This window comes from Aythya marila (assembly GCF_965140915.1).
Source record: "Aythya marila genome assembly, chromosome: 4".
NCBI classification, from domain to species: domain Eukaryota; kingdom Metazoa; phylum Chordata; class Aves; order Anseriformes; family Anatidae; genus Aythya; species Aythya marila.
Window position 1 is genome coordinate 37,087,864 of NC_139045.1, and position 5,804 is coordinate 37,093,667.

Genomic DNA, 5,804 nt, shown 5'->3' on the forward strand with positions numbered 1-5,804 from the left:
TATCTGGTAGATTAAACATTCTGTGATGGATGGTTTCTCTTCTTTTTATTTATTCATTTTCAGAAATTCCCAGTGAAAAAAGCTCTGATTTCTACAGCTGGCTGTAGGGTTTCTGAAATTGTAGGATTTTCTGACTGTCCCTTTGTCTCTGGAATTGCTTGGGTGTTGAGCAAAATATATTAGCCCATGGGAACAGTTTAATGAAGAATTGAAGCACAACCTTCGGGGAGCTTTCCAAAGCAATCTTCCCAGTTTCAAAAAAAAATTTCACAATCCCAGGATAACCTGTATATATGCTTCATGTCAGGGATCCTCTTTAAAAAGAAAACAAACAAACAGAAAACCACATCCAAAACCCCAAAGACACTACTCTTTGAGGCCAAGGGAACTAGGAATGCATCATGAACTTTAGCTGTGATGACAGGTAGCACAACACAGCCTGCTTCAACACTTGATTATCCCAGATTAACAGCAGAGAGATTTTGTAACATGCAGAGGCTGCTGTGCAGAAATAAATAGCCAATTACTGCATGCAAAATGCCTTGCTGCTTTCTCAGAAATTCTTTTTCTTACTGCTTTAGGTGCTTGATCACTTTTATCAGCCATGTTAGCATGCAGTCTAATTACCGCCAAGATGAATATTTTTCTGTTCCTTCACCTCCAGAAAAGTGACTTTCTGAGCTGCAACACCAAGGCTGTGATGAAGCGTAGAAAATGGTGAAGAGAAACTCATTAAGGAGAACAAGATTACAGCAGATGTTAGAGGGAGATGACAAGATTAAAGACGATGGGGAAAAAGGTGGTGTTTGACAATATACTTTAAAGCTCAGAATAAAATTCGAGTCCTGAATTTGTCCAAACTGCAGAATGCTTCTCTGCAGCTAGCAGGCTGTCTGTGAAACCAGTCAGTGAAGCGTTTCACCTCCCCCTAGCGCTGGTTCTCGTGAAGGATCACAACCCGTCGCTGTTGGCCACAATTCACTTAGCTAAGTACTGCAGACAGGCAAAGTCTGTCTAACAGCTGAAGTTTTACTCTTTATCAGTGTGTTGATGTCAATATAGAGTTTCAGTTTTTACTTACTTCTTAAAAACTTAAGACTAATATTTAAATAGACCACTAAAACTACAAATTGGTACTCAAAATTTGGAAAATCTGGAAGTGAAATACCTTAACCAAGATTTCTTGTGCCAAAGCATCAAGCTTCAATGGGATAGAATAGTTGGCTTTCTGAAAGAAAAAGAACAAACCAAGCATCAGGGCTGTTTTTGTTTTTTGTTTTTGTTTTTGTTTTTTTTTCCTGTGTTGATTCCTTTCCCTCTAATTTTGAATCAACTAGCCAACCCCAATTATTGCTATGCCAGAGAAGTGGGAAGGACACAAATCTCCTAGCAGCTGAGTGATGACTGAGGAGGTCAGTGATTGATTTTGCTGTGCTCACTAGCAGGTGGGTAAATGTAAGTACATGGCACAGCTGAGTTCCACTTTGGAGGCCGTAATCATCTACTGCAGGTGCTGTTTCCTCTCTGCTTGTGATTAGGGGATGGAAGGCTTAGGCTGTGTCACTGCAGTGTGTGAGTGCTTGGATGGCACAGCCACGTATGGGGTGAGGGGAGAGATGCGAGGACAGGAGGTGTTTTGTGCAAAAGGACATAGGAGCGAGCAGTGCTTATATCTGCCTAACATGCTGCAGGTACTTCTGCCCTTAGGAAAGGCCTGTCTTAGTTGTACACTTTGCCCTGCTTGCCTGCTGCAGCAAATGGAAGGTGGCAGAATGAGGGAAGTAAAGTTTGTCCCAGAGCTACAGCCACTGCCTGGCACAGTAGGTAACTGGATCTTCCTGTGTCCTGGTCTTTGTTCCTTTGTTTGTGATGCTGCAGGAGATGGTGGGTCTTCTAGCTTTATTGGGAGGGGAAGAAGGGCTAAAATTAGAGATTTCTGTGCTGGAGTTATTACTGCTGTTTATCTGAACTGCAGGTAATTAAACATATTGTTTAAACTGTGACTTGCTTTGTGGTTTAGCTATGTGCAAATGTATTCTGCCTCCTTGTGACTTTTTAGCAAACTCAGGCTGATAGTGATCAATGCTTGATGTACAGGAGCTCTGAAAAATAGGAAGACTCAATGGAATTAAAGCTCTTCTTCGTGTGCTTTGTTAATGATTGGTATCAGCTCCATGTGCAGATCCACTGTTATTTAATCACCTAAAGATCTTGGATGTTCAGTGAAAAGTAATTTTCCTTATTTTAAATCTTCAAGACTTATTAACCTTTCAAAGGATGTATCTGTGAGCTCTGCTTGTGCCCTAAGAAAAGTGCTATATGTTGCTAGGTTCTGGTGCTTTGTCTCAGGAAGCTCTGCTATCTGTACTTCATCCTTTCAGTTCAGCACTGATTGCAGTATGTAAACCAAGAGAATTAAGGGGGAAAATATGGAGAATAAGTGGAAGAAGAGAGGGAGTAATATATATCAGGATCATAATTCCTCTCTGTGTCTTTCCTCTGTCTTTAATTAAATTAGAGAGGTCTGTGGAGACTTCATATATCACCTTCCCTTAAAGCGATTTTCTTATGGCTTCTTTCTTCCTGCATCAGGATATTTTATTTCTTCAGTAGTTACAGGGAGATGTTATTCTCCAGTGAGGGCTAATTGAGAATAATTAACTATTGGCTAACGTGCACTCACATCATCAAACAGAAGAGGGCACTAAATCAAAGGCAGTGGATTACTAAAACCCAGAACAGAGACAGCATCTCCCCAAACCTGGAGCTGAACAATACAGGAAGAAATGAATAATGCATGATTTTGCTCGCTAGAGAAAATTGGCTCTTTATTTTGCTAATTGTGGTTTGGAGAAAATCCAAATCATACAGATTTTTTTCGTCCCACTGTTGTAGTAAGCAACTCATTTCCAATGCAAACTATGTGGTGCTGAGGCTGTTAGAGCAAGAGAGAAGCCAAACCCGGAGTAACTGTTGAAGGGCTGACAGCTCTTGCCAATGGGAGTACAATGAGGCTGGATGTGAATGTCTTTGTTGCCATTTAAATGATAAATGATTAATGGAGTTGTATCAAATCAAAATCACTGTGGTCTTGCCCCTTTTTGCTTATTTGCGGTATCAGAAGTAGAAGGAGCTTACACAGTGTTTGACCCTGGTTATAAATACAGAAGTACTCTGAAGCACTTGACGTTGTAACTTAAACCTGTTAATAAGAAAAACCTTAATGATTGGAATTGTCCCTTCCCTCTCCTGTCTGCCTTCAGCATCTCCCTTCTCAGTCTTGTCTGAGGTACTAATTCTGAGATATCCTCACTCAGACACTATCCACATGAAGACACTTCCTAGTTGCGAAGCTTAGATGTCCATAAATGCAAAGTACTTTCAGAAGTTGAAATAATATGCTATGAAAGACAAATTTATATTTGAGGACACTCTTTTCTTTAAAGAAAAAACAGTTGAAAATAAACTAGAATTACATAAATTGTTTTTAAAATTTTTTTTTTTTTTTTTTTTTGCAAAACATCAGTTTTCAAAGGGCTCTCCTGTTTCAGAAAGGCCCTTTGTGAGACTCCTGTTTAATGGTATGTCTAAATGAACAAAATCAACATGCTGTGTACCTCACATGTACCATTCTCCAGTTCTTTGACACTTTTTACACTTCTTGTACAAAGTTATAGGCCTGGGGGAAATGTTTGTTGCTTTGTCACATGTAGATATTCAGTGGCCCTTCCTAGGCTCAAAATTTCTGTGTTGCTACTTGCAGTTGACAGGGATTGGTATTCAAGATCTGCTCCAGCTACCAGTATACTGTCAAAATAGCCATTCTTATTTCAGATCCCTCTAAGTTGTTTCACTGAGGGGTAAAAAAAGAAAAAACTTACTGTCAGGATAGATTGGGAACTGGTCTCCTGACTTACTTTTCTTCTCTGCACTGGGGGATAAGAACTAAGAGAGGTGATACCATACAAACTCTACCCCTGCTTCTTACCACCATTCTGACTTTTTTTTTGTTGTTTCCACCAGCAATAGACTCTGATCTCTCAGCTTAAAAAGTAATTTTTTTTTTCCTTCCTATAAATTGTCTGGTAGGATCTTAAATAAAAACAAGACCATTTAAATTCTTCCAAATTGTACATATGAAGTGATTGCTGTAGCCTCTGTGGTCTGTGTGACCCTTTTGCTGTGCCATCGGGCCTTCCTCATGTCTTTTAATCCCATAAAGCCACCAGTATTCCACTGTGTACCCAGATAACCCAAACACTTTCCTTGTTGTGGTAGAGACGGGAAGTCAGCTAAGAAATAGCATTGCTGTAGCTGGTAAACAGCCATACATGTGTCAACACATCAGTTGGCTGCTGTGGGTCAGCGCAAACAATAGCTGCTTCCTCCAGAGGGGATGCATGCTGCTGGAGGTCTCTGCTCAACTGCTTGCATTCCAGAAACTTACAGGAACTTACCTTTTGAGATTTCTATCCTGTTATAAAATGGACCTCAAATTTGCAAATGATGTCAAAAGGGGAGGAATGACAGATGGACAGATACAAAGATAGCTAGGCCTCAAAGCTTTTTTTTTAAGCTGAAAGCATATCTTATTTTAGTGATGTTGGAAAACTGGACAGAAAGAACAGTATGCTTTTACATGACTCTGTAAACACAATATAGAGTCTATTGAAAGTTCACATCGAAAACAACACCAAAACGCAAAAATCAAGAAAACTAAGACCTTGTAATTCCTATTTTAGAAATTATCAATGTTTTTTACTGTTGTGCTCTCTAGATTTTTCACAAAATCGTTTATATGTCCTGAAAATTTATCCTAGGAACGGGAAAAAATAAAACCTTATTACACCTCTAGAGTTACTGCTACTTCACTAATAATGATTTGCAGAGCGAACTGTCTGACAGTTGTGGGACCTTAACTCCGTCATTTCTTTGCCATTTCTTCTGGGTCATACTTCTGGGTCTGAATCAGTATAAGTTTCCCCTTTCAACTGCATGACTGAGGGCAGTGAGGTTGGCATATAGAATTAGGCTACAGATTTTTGAGGACCAATGTTTTAAAAAACAACGTGGAGCACAGCTTTCTACAAAAGGGACAGAGCAGCATCTGCTGAAGTGCTGACCCTACATTATCACACAGCAGTATCCCTGCAGCAGCAGTTTTGAATTGAATTGTTTGCAAGCCCACTTTATCAGTGGGTGTTGGGGGCTATCTTTTTGTTCCTTATAGCTGCATCAATTACGTAACTTCAAAAATCATCCAACTGAACTGGTCCAAACCCCTAAGTGGCCCTGCTTTATCTTCAGTTTCAAGTTTAATATTTTTCAGCTTAGCTTTTCAACTAGCTTAAGTTAAATGAAAAGAGCTGTTCTTAAGAGAAATACAATTTTGCGTATGGAGAGTTAATCTAATTTCATTTAAAAAGAAAAGAAAGGATGCCGTTGTGATGATCTCAAAACATTGCTGATTTTCTCTGCAGAGAAGCACAGGTCTCTGCAGTCAGTGTGTGTTTGCCACAGCTGAGGTGCCACTGAGCTTTCACTGAAGAGGGCTGTGCAGCTCAGCTCATTAGGAGAAAAAGTGAGAAGTGGGGAGTCACATAAATAACCCAGATTAGGGGTGCAAAAATGCTTATACCTTGGCATCCATGCTGAGAGTGAAGTAAAACTGAATAAACAAGAGGACTGCACGGGCCATGTAGCAGGAAAACAAACATTGGTGTTACAGAAGAGGTCACTTAATGTCTGTCTTCAGAGCACCTCTAAATTTGCAACCTCATGCCCAGCGACACCATGAAGGGGCT